Raw genomic sequence first — 15,258 nt, forward strand, 5'->3', positions numbered from 1 at the left:
ATAGTTCCTTCTGTGGTTATTTCCAAGTTGTCATAAGCTTTGATGGTGATAACCTCACTGATGATATTTGCCTTAGTATACCCAGCTTGTTTTACGAATTTTAGGGTGCAAATATTCAAGGCTGATCCATTATCTATCATTACTCTTTTTACAGAAAAATTGGATACCATGATGGCTATGCGAAGTGGAAGGGTGTGATCTAGCTCGACCATAGGTATGTCGGTGGGTTTGAATGATAGGGCACATGAGGAGGATAGGTGTCCAACAAGATTATGAAAATCAGTAGCGTTGATATCTAAAGGGACACTGGATTCTATAAGAGCACTATCAAGGATGTTCTTATACACAGGACTAGTGCGAAGAAGGTCTAAAATGGAGATTTGGGCTGGCATGTTCCCAAGGTGTTCCAAGATATTGTACTGGCTTTTTGATGGAGCTGATGGTGCTGGTGAAACTAGTGGGCCTGCGATGTTAAATCATGCTCTTCGAGTGGTGACTACACACTCATTGTTTGGTCCTTGAATTTTGATAACATTGATAGAAGGCTCTTTCTCGGATATACAACCTATGAGGCTACCAAAGTCTATATAGGATGAAGTGTGGTCATTGTTCTTCCCATGTTGTTGGTTTGGTTGGCGGTTGTTGGTGTTGTTGTTGTTGGCTTGGATAGGCACTTTTCCAGGATTTTGGTTGTTGTGAGGAGCAAAAGCATTTTGATAGATCTGCAAGCTTGCATTGGGAGAGGTTTGGGCACCAACAGTGATTTCTTTTCGATCAATGAGGTCTTGCACATAATCTTTCAGTTTCATGCATCTGAGGGTGGTGTGACCTTTTACCCTATGAAATTTGCAGTACTCATTGTCTTTGTACCATGCAACTTTGGATTGGCTTGGGTCAATTTACTAGGTAGGAGGAAATTTGATGAGGTTTTCCTCGAATAATTTCTCAAAAATGACATCCAAAGGTTCACCAAGGGGTGTATAATTTCTAGGTGTAGGTTGGAATCTGGGCTTTTGCCCTATAGCTACATTGATGGCATTAGCTTGATTGCTAGACCCTTGAAAGTTGGGTCTTGGATTGTGGTTTTGATAGCTTTGGTGGTTCTGTTGTTGGTAGTTGATAGCTTGTTGATTGTTTGGTTGATATGGTGGGTTGGACTAGTTTTGAGAAGGACCAACAATATTCACATGTCTGATGTCAGTGACGCTATCTATTGCAAACTGCTTGTTTTTGTTCCAATACCTAGACTTGTCATTGGAATGTGATTGATTTTGGTTGGCTTCTTTGTAAATCTTGACCACACCATCTTTAATGAGTCCTTGTTCAAGGATGATTCCTTTCTCTTTGATGTCTTTGTAGGTCTATACACAGTTCATGGTCATGTGGTGAGCCAAGCTAGGATGGGCATTAACAATAAACATTCTCACCAAATGGAGCTCTGGCAAGGTGCAAGATATGCGGGTGGTAAGGGTTTTCCATCTTTGTAGATATTCAGGAAGGCTTTCTCCACCTTTTTGCTTACTGTGGACAAGATCAACTACTGATAGCTATATTTCAACAAGATGGGCATATTGGGCTACAAATGCCTCAGATAATTCAGCAAAATTTTTAATTGTTCCATATGGTATTCTATAAAACCATTCAAGAGATGGTCCAGCCAAGCTTTTGGGAAAGAGACGCAAGAGGAAGACATCATCGTATGCCACTTCTTGGTAGTGCATGTAAAATTCTTTGATATGTGTAACAGGCTCTCCTTTTCCTCTAAATTTGTCAAATTTGGGTGTCTCAAAATGCTTGGGAAATGATGTCATGGTAATGGCTCTGTCAAATGGGTAAGGTCACACATTCTCAAACTTGAAGGTTTTTGGATCATTTCCCTCTTGGATGTTCTTTAAAGTTGTTTTCATGGCTTCCCATTCTAAATTAATGGGTGACATCTGGGGTGCCTCCAATGTAGGAGTGCCCTGAGGTAGGTATGTGCTAGATGGGGCAATGGAATATGGATGGCTTTGAGGTATGGGCTGGTAGGGATTGTACATGGCTTGGGCAACTGAATGGTGGATGATGGGTTGTTGAGGTGGAGGTGGCACATATTGTTGCATGTGTTGCGAGGCTTGCTGTTGATATTGGATTTGAGGTTGGGATTGAGGAACATAAGCTGGTTATGGGATAAATGGATTGCTTTGTGGAGGTAAGGTATAAGATGGGTGTGAAGCTTGGGGAAAGGATTGGGGAGCTTGTGGAACTTGACTTTGGATTTGAGGAGTTTGACCAATATATGTGAGTTGTGCCCCCATTTGGGAAGGTGTCTGCATGGCAAAAGAGGCCAAGTAATTGGTAGTTGGTGGTGGTGGATTTCCTCCTAGAAGTGGCATAGAAAAATAGTTGGTAATAGGAGGTAATGGATTAGTTGGTGGTGGAGGTGGTGAGAATTGAAAGCTTGGTAGAGTGGTGGCAGGAGCTTGGGTCACTTAAGAGCTGGGCAGAACATTGGTAGTAGCTGGTGGGGTTTGATAGCTTTGGGTGAGTGAGGGTAGTAGCTTGTGGATTTGTGGCTGATGGAACTGAGCTCCAAGGACCTAGTGGAAATGATGGAATTGTGTTCTGAGCTGAGGTAAACAAGCTGGGGGTGATGAAGGGTTGATTACTTGGCCCCATGGGTGGCATCCCTATTGTATATTGTTGAGGTTGGCCAAAGATGCTAGCACTAATTTGGGAGATGGGTGGATTTGGAAGGCTGGGTTGGAGAGCAACAGTAGCAAGAGTGAAGGGAGTGAATAGTGAGGTGTTTTGGGCAAAGGGGGTTTGGGATGGAGTGGTATGGACCAATGCTAGAGTGGTGGTGACTAGATTGGCTTGTGGAAGGGAGATTTCAACTTGAGTGGAGGCTAGTATGTTTGTGTCTGTTGGATCATATGGGGTGGGTTGAGGCTCTTCTTTTGGCACATATAGAGGATAATTCAAATCATAAGAGCCTATGGGTGCTAGGAGTTGCTCAAATAAGGGGTGAGATGGATCTAATAATGGGGGAGGTCTTCCAAAGTTGAAGGCTGCAATGTTGTCCCTTCGAAAGTTAGCCATGATTGTTTCCTTGTTTTTTTCTATAATGGCGTTCACCAATACTGCATTTCCTGGTTGGTTCATGAAAGCTTTAATGTCAGTAGGTGATGGTATAGTGTTCTCTAGGCTAAAGGATGGTTGAGTGCTCAAGGGGAGCGATGCTATTGGATCCAAATGATAGGGCTCCATTGTTTCCTTCTTCTTCTTGCCTAAACGAGTGATGGGTGGCATGAAAATGCAGAATGTTTCCTAGGGATGAGATGCAACAATGCTGATGGAGGAAAAAGAGGAAGGCTTTTCTACGCAAATGATTTCCTAGGTTGAGGAAAAGCTATATGAAAAACCTAAGGAGGATTGGGTTGAGGATTCTAACTTCAAAGATATGTTGCCAAATTATGAAAGGTCTGCTTTCCTATGTGCAAGCTTGGTGGTGATTGTGTCAACTTAAGGATAGACTGATGATCCTTTAGGAAGAACATGAGATTGACCACTTGTGGATCCCAACCTTTAGCTCAAGGTGATGAGGGATAACAAGTGAAAAAGCTAAATTACCCTAAACAAAGCTCTGTCAAAGGGATAACCTAGGTGAGATTGGTGGATTTGGAAGATGTTAGGAATGACAAACTTTTGGCAAGGTAACAACAATTTTGAAGGCTGGGATGTGAAGATTTTGATTGCTGGCTAGATGGTTTGATTCTAAATGAGATGGATGAGCTAAAATGCTTATGGGGAAGACTAAAGATGGCTAGCTTTCCTACAAAGATGACTCTAATGCAAAAGTGAAGCTTATGCAAAAAGATGTGGAGAAACAAGGGGGTCTAATCATAGAAATCATGCCTAGTTGGTAGGGCATAAGCATTGTTAACTCCTGGATGTTGGTTAAATTGGATGGTGAGATCTAACTAGGCATCTTGAAGGGCTTTGTCAGTAGCTTTTTCCTCTGCTTTTTGGAGTTTAGCAATTTGAGGACTTGGTGTTAGTTCCTTTCTCTTGGCTGAAAGTTCTTGGTATGCCTGAGATGGTTTGAGTTTAACTTTGTGAAACTTTTGCTTGGGTTTGGGTTGTTCTGACATGAATTCTTGAATTTGCTTGGCTTTGAGAGACCTCGATTATTTTGCTTCAACTTGTTCAACTTCTGGAATAGGTAGTGACTACGCAAAGTGTGCCCTAAGCTAGTATTGACCAAGTTTGGAAAACATTCATTCAACAAATAAAAAATCAAGCAATAGATAGGAACAACCAGATAGAAGTTTTTGATTCTCAGAATGTGATACTTGCACCGAGGAGTGTGTATGTTTAACAAATGTTTTGATTAGTCACTTCAAACACATTAACACCCTAGATGGTTGTCTACAAGGTTGACAGTTGGTTTAGTTAGGGAGTCCTCGATATACCCAAGGTATTTGAGGCTCAAATCTATAGATGAAACCAAAAAGATGTCACACAGCCGAGAGGAGCGGTAACCCACTTCTCCTATTTCAATTCTCAAGGGTATAAAGTTCCTTGAGGCTTAGCCCGAGTGACAAAATCTTGATCCCAAGAGATGTCTTTTGATTCACCTTCCGATCTTTATACTCTGCCAGAACGCTGGAGTTGAGGTCATCCCAAGGGGTGATGAAATCCCCAAGTAGGCCTCCTAAAAAGAGAAACAAGGTTTTGGATCCTAATCTTATGCACCCAAGATGGCCTCGAAAGACAACAAGGGGAGAGAAGACTTGGATGACCTTGGGCTAAAAAATGTGCTTGGTCCTTTTCCAACTGACTCTTATGTGTGTTGATCTAGACTTTGCAAGCACTCATGTTTAAGAGACAATGTACAATTCCAACTTTGAAATGTGCCAACAAAGCAAAATCGATCAAAGAATGAATACAAGAAGAAGAGTTAGGGTCAACCAAAAAGTAAACCCGCGCGCCCAGATGCCCTCTACGTCAAGTATCGATTAATTTCCTTTAAATCATTCAAGAGTTGGTGTGATTTTGTTTTAAGCCCAAAACAAAGATGTGTGAGACTCGATTGTCAAGCGCGCGCCCAGAGGCCCTCCACATCAATAGTTGTTCAATTTTAGTGCCCAAACTTGAAGTGTGATCAATTTAATCTAGAGTTTTGGTCATTTAAGAATTTTGATAAATTTAAAGCAAATGTTCAAAGACCAAGTGAGTGAGTTAGATTGTGGAACATTTAACACCTTTTTCAAGTAGACCCATCCCCATAAATGGTGTTGAGATTGCAACCAATGTTTGAATTGATGGGTGATTAGAAAAGAGGTGAGTCCAAGGAACTACTTAAATTGATTTTTACAAATTTGTATTTAACTTAACAAGGTTTTTTAAATGTCCAAAAGTCAAACTTTGCCTAAATTGCATGTGGAAAAGAGATTTGTTTTGTTCAATTTTAAAAGCTCCAAATGAAGTGTTTGATATTGCAATGGTTAGTTGACCTTTTGCATTCAAGATTGGATTTGTTGTTTTAACCATGCATTCATAAAAAAAAAACTTGATTTTAATCCACGGAACTCAAGAGTGATTTTAGCAACATGCATTCAAAGACAAGTGATTAAACATTCAAGTTTTTTTTTTCTTTGAGCATTCAAGATTGAGATTTTGTGTGTTGTTTTAAGAACTTTGAAGTGCTTTGTTTTAACCTTAGATCATTCAAGATTGTTTTTGGACTCAAAAGTGAAAATGAATCTTTCGACTTTGCTTTTCATTCAAGATTTTGTGTTCTAATTTTCATGTTTTAAGCCCAAAAATGATATTCCTAGATTGTTTTGATGCATGAAAAACCTAAGAAACATTCAAGATTTTGCAACAAGACATTTGTTTGAAAAAAATAACAAAGCTTTTAGGACAATTTTGAAAACCATTTAGGACTCTTAGTTTTCATGAGATTTTTAAAAGAACTTTAAAATATTTGCAAATGAGGTTCATTTTATCCTTGATTGATGCTTTGAGTTTGATTTAGATTTTAGTGTGCACTTAGTGTTGATTTTGAACCTTTTGAAATGGAAACTTGAAGTTCTTTTTAAATTTCCAAAAATGAAGTGTTCCTAAATTTGCATGAATGCATCTAAAACTTTGATGTTTCAAGGATGCAAATGATTGGATTGGTTTAGTTTCACTTGTTAAAAGGCTTTTTTTTTTTGCAGATTTTTATTTTTTAATGGATTTAAGTATGATTTAGGGGTTCATTTTAAGCACTAAAAAGAAGTGTGTATGATTTTGCTTTCTTTAAAAAAAAAAGGGGCCAAGATCTCCCACAAGAAGAAGAAGAAGAAGTAGATGGAATAAGAAGAATATAGACAAGAAGAGGAAGAAGAATTCCAAGTGCTTTCTCTACCTATAAGCTTGAAAAATCTGCAAACACTATGAGATAGACTATGAGTTCCTTTGTCTTCTTCATGCTCATGTGGACCTACAAAACCAATTTATACAATCCTACCAATCAAAAAAATAAGAAGAATTAGCCAAAATTCAAAAATGACATACAAAACTTGACTAAAAAAGCTAATGAAGATGACCCATCCGAGGTCCCACCGGGCGTGCCAAAATGTATATGAGCAATGTTAGTATGCTAATAGAAACCAAATTTAAATAAAGCTTCTACAAACTAAAAAAAATTCATAAACTTCAAGATAGACTAAGATGAGTTCTCAATTAAGAATATGAGCCATTAATGGGCTCTCTAAATAAGAAGCTCTCTTATTGAGTGGCTTTGTCTAAATAGATAGGATGTATGCTCAAGCTTATGCTTCAAAAAGGGCTTCAAATGGAGTTGGAATTTGGGTGTGAGTGTATGGTTTTGATGTAAAATGGCTTCTTAAAATGGCATTATGACTTTACTTCATGGATTGTGTTATTTTGTAAAGGGGAAGGATCCAATTTATAGGCAAGAGGTTTGAGGGATTGAGGGCTAAGATGCAAGGATGGAAAAAAGCTCATGGAGGGCTCAGATTGTATGAGAGGAGAGCACATGGATTGTGCTTCCTTACAGCCAATCACAGAGTGACACATGTCACATGGTGAGAGGATGGAGGAAAGGGGAAGGATGAGTCAACAAAGGAGGCTCAAGGGATAAAATCTTCATAAAGACCCTCATAATGGCTTGTAAGAGCAATAAAAGGGCTTGGAAGAGTCATTTATGGCCTAGTGAGCTTCATAAAGTTTTGTGGTTGGGATATTTTGAAAGAGATGAGAAGAATTTCGACTTGGGCTTGATTAGGAAGGTTTTAAGCTTGCTTAGGATTGTGCAAATGATTAGAGGATGGATTAGGATGGTTTAGGATTAGCTTAGGGATAGGCAAATGGATGGCATTTAATGAGGGTGGGTGAAGGAGGAGATATTTGTTAACTTCGGCTTGGGTTAGTAAGTCTTAACTCATGTTTAAAGAATGTGACAAGGTTAGGAGGGGATTAGGATTATGTTTAAAGATATCTTCTAGAAGAGTCTAGACTTTGGATGAGGATAAAGACTTTCTAGAATAGTCTAGAACTTCCTAGGATGAGGATGAAGACTTTCTAGAAGAGTTTAGAACTTCTTAGGATGAGGATAAATTAGATTTTAGGAAATAAATAAAGTTTTATTTATTTCAAGGGTTTGGGTTGAGGAGATATTTATAAAAACTTTTTTAATAAACATGAGGATTAATATTTAATCTTAATTAAATATTTTGAGTTGGGATTAGGGGTAGGAAATGATGGGATTAGCCTTTAATCAAAATTAAAGAAGGATTAGAAGATTTTGGAAGAGGTTAGTGGTCTTAAGGAAATTGGCCAAGTTTTGTGCAAAAATTAAATTTTTATTTATTTTGTGTTTTTTGGTCAATTTATTAATTAAATAATTAATAAATAAGGAAATAATGTTTAAATAAGATTTAAACATTTTTGGGAGGGATTCCTTAATTAAATATTTTTAATTAAGATAAAGGGATTTAATGGCATAAAAATAAATAAATTAAATAAATAATTAATAAATGATGATGTCATTAGGAATTTTTTAGAAAATAAAAATACTTTATTTTCTAAAAGTTTTTAGGTGTCTATAGATATAATATTTTGAGGAAATGATGAAGAAAGTGACAAGTTTGGTGGAGCGACGCAAAATGAATTTGAGATGAGAATGATAGGAGAAATGAAGTTTTCCCTAGTATTGTAGATTACGTACAACAAAGATGGGATATTTATTCAGAAATTAGATTTTTTGAAAGATTTTTTGAAAAGATTTGGTTTTGAAAGTTGCAAGCCTATTGGTACTCCCATGATAAATGGTCACAAGTTATCCAATAAAGATGGGACACCTACAATTGAGAAGAAGAAGTACATATCTATAATTGGAGGATTGCAATATTTCACTCACACCAAACTAGATATAGAAAATGTAGTTGGGATTGTAGCAAGATTTTATGCTGATCCAAAAGAGTATCATTATGCAATGGTAAAGAGGATATTCAAATACTTGAAGGGTACATCTAATTATGGAATATGATATGATAGATCAAGTGATTTCACCTCATGCACATATATTGATGTAGATTGTATAGGTAGTATAGATGATAGAAGTAAAACTGGTGGTGGAGCATTCTTTCTTGGAGGAAGATTGGTTTCTTGGTTGACCAAGAAATAGGACTATATATCTCAGAGTATAGCCAAGGCAAAGTATGATGCAATAGAATCTAATTGTAATCAATTTATCTTGATGAAAAAAATGTTGAAGGATATTAGAATTGAGATTATAGAACTTGTTATCATTTACTATGATAACACAAGTACAGTAAGTATGTCTAAGAATCTAGTATTACATTCTAAGACAAAGCACATATCCATAAAGTGTCACATTTTGAGAGAGAATCCAATAGAGAAAGAGATAAGGCTATAGTATGTAAGTACTAAATATTAAATTGAAGATATATTTATGAATCCTTTTCCTAAAGATACTTTTGAGTACCTAAGAGGTATGCTAGGAGTTATGCCCCTACCTACCTTAGAGTAGTTGATGCAAGGAGTGCATCAGTCTAGTGGTGGAGAGCACTATGGTTAGATTGGACTAAATGTTGATGCTTCATGTATAGGGGAGTATTTGATATGTACTGAATCATAGAAGACTCTAAGTATTTGGTATTGAACAGTGACTTTGGACACTCAAGCTAGTTCATGATTTGAGCAGTTGACTAGCATTTGGTATGTAACAATTGGTCTTGTGATTGACACCTTTGACATTGATGTCAATGGGGGAGAGAATTACATGAAAAATATATTGAGTAAATTTTGGTCTCATATTGGTTTTTAAAATTGAGTGTCAACACACTTAACAAATTCTCTTAGTTGATGCTGAGTATAATACAGGTGTCAAGCAAGTATCAAGTGTCAAGTGACTATAGATGCCGAGGGAACTATATTTGTTGAGTCAGTACATGTGTTAAGTGAGGTATAGGTTCCAAGCAAGACAAAAATCCTATATGTTTTAAGCACCAATAATCAATATGTGTCAAGCATCAGGAAATAGTAAGTGCCAAGTGACACTATTTTAACATATGAGTTTGTGCCTTCACAAACTCAGTTGCAAATGATGTTGCATGCTAGCTAAGAGACAAATTTTGAGTTCTAGAAGATAATATCACATATTTTAGAGTCCCTTCATGCAACCAATGAAATAATTATAAGGCTAAAGATGCAAAGAAAATGAATCTCAGTCATAGATTCATAAGAAACCCTAAGTCACAAAACATTTAAAATAAGGACAAAGCCTTATTATTCATGTTGTTGATATTGTTGAAAGAGTTTAGAAGAGAAAAAGAGTAGAAGGGTGACGTAGAGAAACAGGGGAAGAGATGAATTAGTTAAAGAAGAACAAAGCATCGGTACGTTGAAGAGAGACATATCAGATCATTAAGGATCAAAATAGATTAAACAAAACATCAATCTAAAATCAGCAATATAAGGTTGTAAGTAATCAAGTCAAACATTCTACTATACATTCTAACCATTGTATTAGGAGAATGAAAATCCTATGTTGATACGTTGGTTTAATAGTCATATTGTAAATCCTTTACTAGGGTGACATTCCAAGTGAATGTTTGTAAAATCATTTTGACAGATGCACTTCTAACAGAGTGTTGAGCCTTTAATAGGGCAAGCCTCTCATAGGGCAGATCATCTATGATGGTCAAACTATTGTAACACTAATTGGTTACATATTGCTACAATGATAATTTATGGGTTTCATCCCCACCCCAGTTTTACCTTCTCATTTTGGAGGGTTTCTGGGTGACCAAAATCTTGTGTTAAGTGTTTACATGCATGTCTTTATTTTTATGTTAATTAGATGTGTTACATGCATATGATTGATTTCAGATAGAAAAGTTTTAGAGGTTAAATTGCGTTACTTCCGATTCACCCACACCCCACCCCCTGCCTTGGAAGTAAATCTTCGCACTTGTGAATTCCAAAAATTGGTATCAGAGCATAGGTTCTCACAAGGAGAAGCCTTACAGCTTGGAGAAAAAATATCTAGAGATGGAAGTCTACAAACTTGGGAAGATCATAGAGAACCAAGAGATTGAAATACATGCCATTTTACTTTCTTTGGAAGAAGCTAGGGAAGAGTTGAGGAAATCCTTAAAGAGAAGAAGAGAGATTAGCATAGCTGAAAATGACACACAGTACAAGGAGATTGACACCTCAAAAGTGTTTGTCAATGGAGATTCCAAAGATTTTGATGTAGCAATAATGGATTTGATGGAGAAGAATAGAGCTCAAGTAGAAGAGATCAGATCTCTCAAGATTGAGAAAGAATCACAAGCTATGGTGCTTTATGAAGTGACTAAATAGAAGAAGAGAGCCATTGAAGATAAGGCTATGATAGAAAATGACAAGAGAAACCTTGCTAATAGATTGGAGGAAAAGTCAATTGAACTTGCAAGAATTTCCAACATGCAGCTAGACACCCTAAGCCAGATGATGAATGCATATCATGAGTTGAATGTCAAGACATTGAGATCTTCAAACTAAAGATGCAAAATGAACAACTGCAAAATGACCTAAGAAGAGAGAAGGAGATTGTAGAGAGCTTCACCAAATCTAGTGAAGCCATCAAGCACTTTGAATAGATGCTAAAGTCACCAAGAACCAGCAATGACACTTTAGGACTAGGTTACACTAGCACTAAAGAAGGAGAGTCATCAAAGACTGCAAAAGAAAGAAGTGACAACGGTAAGAATACTAAACCCACTTATCATTTTTGTGGTAAAAAGGGACATACCTGTAATGTATGCAGGAGAAAGAATGCCAACTAGCATGACAAACCTAAGAACATGGGTCACTATCACAAATGCAACAAGCAAGGTCATCAAGCACAAGACTACAGGACAAGAACCATAAGGACACCAAGATTTGAAGGTCACTACTAAAATTGCAAGAAGTATGGACATAGAGCCTTTGAATGTAGGCCAAAGCCTATGTGGTCACCAAACCAACCAGCAAAGACCAAAAGTCATGGACATCACTACAATTGGGACTACAACACTAGGAAAAGTTATCACCTACAATAGGTGGTTGAGTCAAACCACTTGCTTCAGTTGTCTAACGATAGGACACATTAGTAAGTATTGCCCAACTAAGTCAAAAGCACCCAACTTTGAGTTCAAAAAAGGGAAACAAAAATTTGATGTTGAACACATCAGAGGAGAGATGAATAGGACATGGAAGAGAAGAGATGGAGGCAACACATCTAATGGATGGATCACTTCACTCAAAAGGTCAAGTGGTCACACTTCATCCAACTAAGCAAGAAAAGGTATGTGGGACTGATATTCAATGCTTTATCATACATCATACCCCATAATAAATAAGTATTACAAAGGATAGCTTAGCATGAATGTAGATGGAAAGTTAATGTTTTGACAAGTGTTGCCGAGTTGTGTTTAGGTGACGAGTAAAAGCTAAGTATCTACCAAGTTATTTGTCAAAGTTAGTATGAACCGAGTTGGTAGTGGAAGCTGAGTGAAGGGAAATTTGTATTGAAGTCGATTAAAAGGATAGTAGCATAGAATTGCTTTGGAAGGTAAGTGGACAGCTATAAATGCACTAAGCATTAAATGCTTTCCCAACAAAGATTTGAGCATTTGCAAAGATTTCAACATAGATTCTACACAAGTTCATCGATTCAAAGTATTTAACTTGTGCCGAGCTATGTAGTTTAACTATTTTCTTGTGTTGAAATGCTAGTTAGTGAAAATGGCCTCAAGCTCTAGGAAAATGCAATAGAAAGAGCCATTTAAGGTCCAGGTAGTGTCTAATGAGGTTAAGCAGCCCAATTTTTGGCCAATCCCTAAAGTTCCATATAGAAATGACCCTACTAGAGCATTGTATATCAGTCCTCCTAAAGTAGTAATGGTTCAAGATGCTAGGAGATGCTACAACTGCAAAATTGGAGTTGTAGGAGATATGGAGATGAGGGAGGCATATGATAGATTATGTGAAAATGGATTCCTGAAGGAAGAATACAAAATTGTTGAAAGGAAGGGCTTAACCCATGCCCTAGATTTCTCCATGGTGTTTAAGATCCAGTGGATTAGAATTGTATTGAGTAGAATACAAGATGGAATTTTGTGGCTAGAAGATGGGCTAGTTAAGATATCCAATAGGATCATCCATAGGGTAACAAGGTATCCAACCCTAGAACAACCCAAAGTATTGAGAAGTGATTCCAAAGAGGCTATTGAAAAGAATACTAGATCCAAATAGAATAAAAGAAGGATGACCATTGATACCATTAAAGACCCTCTTGTTGACTTTTTTGTTAGGGTTATTTCACACAAGTTCTACCAATCCAATAGACATAATAGTGTGTCCTACATGTAGTGGATGATGGTTATAAGATAGTAAAGAAGGACCACACATATGATCTTGCAGAGTTGCAGCTACAATAGATAATGGAAAACCTTGTAGCCATAAAGACATCCAAAATTGCACAATGCAAGTTTGGATCAATTTTGATCTGTTTGTTCTTTTATGTACAAAATGAGTTCCCTTCTTTTGATAAGGTCAACTGGAAGACAAATAGGTCTATAGTAGTCCAAGTTAATGAATATATTGAACAAATGGGAGTCAATTTTGAGACGATAATGACCAATTATTTTGAGGACTATAAAAAGTCAATGAAGCAAAGACTTAGGATTCTAGTCCCTCTAGTGAAACAACATGTAAATGACATATGTTTTCTTGTTGATATTGATTATACCTATATACATGCATCCATACCAATAGTTAGATGGCTTAGACCTCTTAGGCATGAGATCAACATAGATGAGGCATCTATAGCCATATCAACATTGTTAGCAGAGGAAATTGACAAGACTGCTAAGCCATTTGGAACCTATGATGTTGTTAAATCTAAAGTAGAAATGGAATTAAAAACCACCTCTACAATCAAGAAGAAGGATAAATTAGTGAAGCTGAAAGCAAGATTTAGAGAAGGGGTAGCATAGGCAGAGGAGGATGAAGATGAAGAAGAAAACAAAGAACATGGGCAAGGGCCATTAGCACTAACCCAAGGCATGGGTGAAGATATTGAATAAGTAGAGGATGTCGAGGAAAATGAGGAAGAGGAAGCACCAAGGGAAAAACCAAAGAAAATAAAAGCCTAAAAATAGCCTACTGCTCAACCAAAAGGAAAAAATAAAGCAACCAAGCCTAGCCTTACAAAGCCTACAACAAGGGTAGGTAAAAGAGCTACAACCAAGGTAGCCAAGGAGGTCTAGCACAAAAGAAACTAAGGAGGAAGTATGTGGCACCTCTAGAGTAAGATGATGAGAGGATAGAATCTAAAGATAACCAATTCAAAGTGGTAAGTCACACTCCTAAATCTGATTTGGAGAATATATGTGACAACATAAGAGATAATGCAGAATTATCCAGTTAAAAGGCCTAGATTTCAATAGGTTTTCAAGAGAGGAACAAAACATGGTAGAAGAGTACATCTATAGCATGATGGCTAAGTTCAACAATACTCCACTTGAACTGGATAACACAATGCCTAAGGAACTATAGTCCATTGTTGAGTATAAATGGCATTATTGTTGGAACATGGAGAAGGAGATAAGAGAGTCTACATTGGCTCATGTGATGCCTAATCTTACAAAAGGCCAAGTAACTAAGGCTAATAAGAAACATGGGAGTAGATTGCACCAAAATATAGAGCCTTTAGCATATTACAAAATAACATTGAAGATGTGGTGAAGAAGTCCACTCTCGTGTGGAAAGTAATATATGGCCTCCAAATAGTCAAGGAAGGACAAGAAGATTCCTTTGATGGAAGAAATGATGATGATGATGAAGAGGAGGAAAATTATAGGGAAGAACAAGGATAGAAAGAAAAATAAGAGGTTACTATGGAAAAAGAGGTACAAAAAGTGACATGGCAATAGTTGATCAACAATAACAAAATCAAAGTGTGCAAGACACACAAATGCCACCTCCTTGCCCTCCACATGTAACACCCACACTTGAAAATTTAGTGTTTGTCCAAGATGTTCCTAACACTTCTAGTTAGAATATAAACCCACTGACTATAGAGGATCTTAAGAAGATCTTTCACTAGACAACCTTGCAAGCACAATTATCTGCAAATCCAGTATTGGTGAGTGTGGAGGAACTCCAAAAGGCATTAGCTAAGATAACAAAGGAGAAGGTGAATCCACAAGAATCACCTTCTCATATTCAAATAGCTACAAGTGAACAACCACAAGAGCAAGTAGTACAAGACAAAATTGCTAGGGTTGATTCAATAGTGCAAGATACTTCAACTACTGAGGAGAAGGGAAAGAAGGAAACATGATAATAGGATACCTCTATCACTACAACACAAAATCAAGGTTCACTCCCTAAAAAGTGCAATTATTGACAATGGAAGAACTAAAGAGAACAAGGAGTAAAGCCCTAAAGAAAAGGAACAAGAGACAATTTAGATATTGATCAACTTGCCTACAATAGGGACCCCCATAGGAACCACACAATAGTCGAGCACTGATGTAGTACTATTGCAAAACTTAGCACTAGGCTCGAGCTCTACCAAAGTAGCTAGGGTACTTCACTATGGAGACCTTGCATTTGATGAGGACATAGTTATTTCAAGGTATGACTACAAAACTATGAGCATAGATCAAATCAATGAAGTGCAAGAGGCACTAGAAAAGAAGAAGCAAC

This window comes from Cupressus sempervirens, chromosome 4 (assembly GCF_028749045.1).
Source record: "Cupressus sempervirens isolate cs-2001-9-10 chromosome 4, ASM2874904v1, whole genome shotgun sequence".
Taxonomy (NCBI): Eukaryota; Viridiplantae; Streptophyta; class Pinopsida; order Cupressales; family Cupressaceae; genus Cupressus; species Cupressus sempervirens.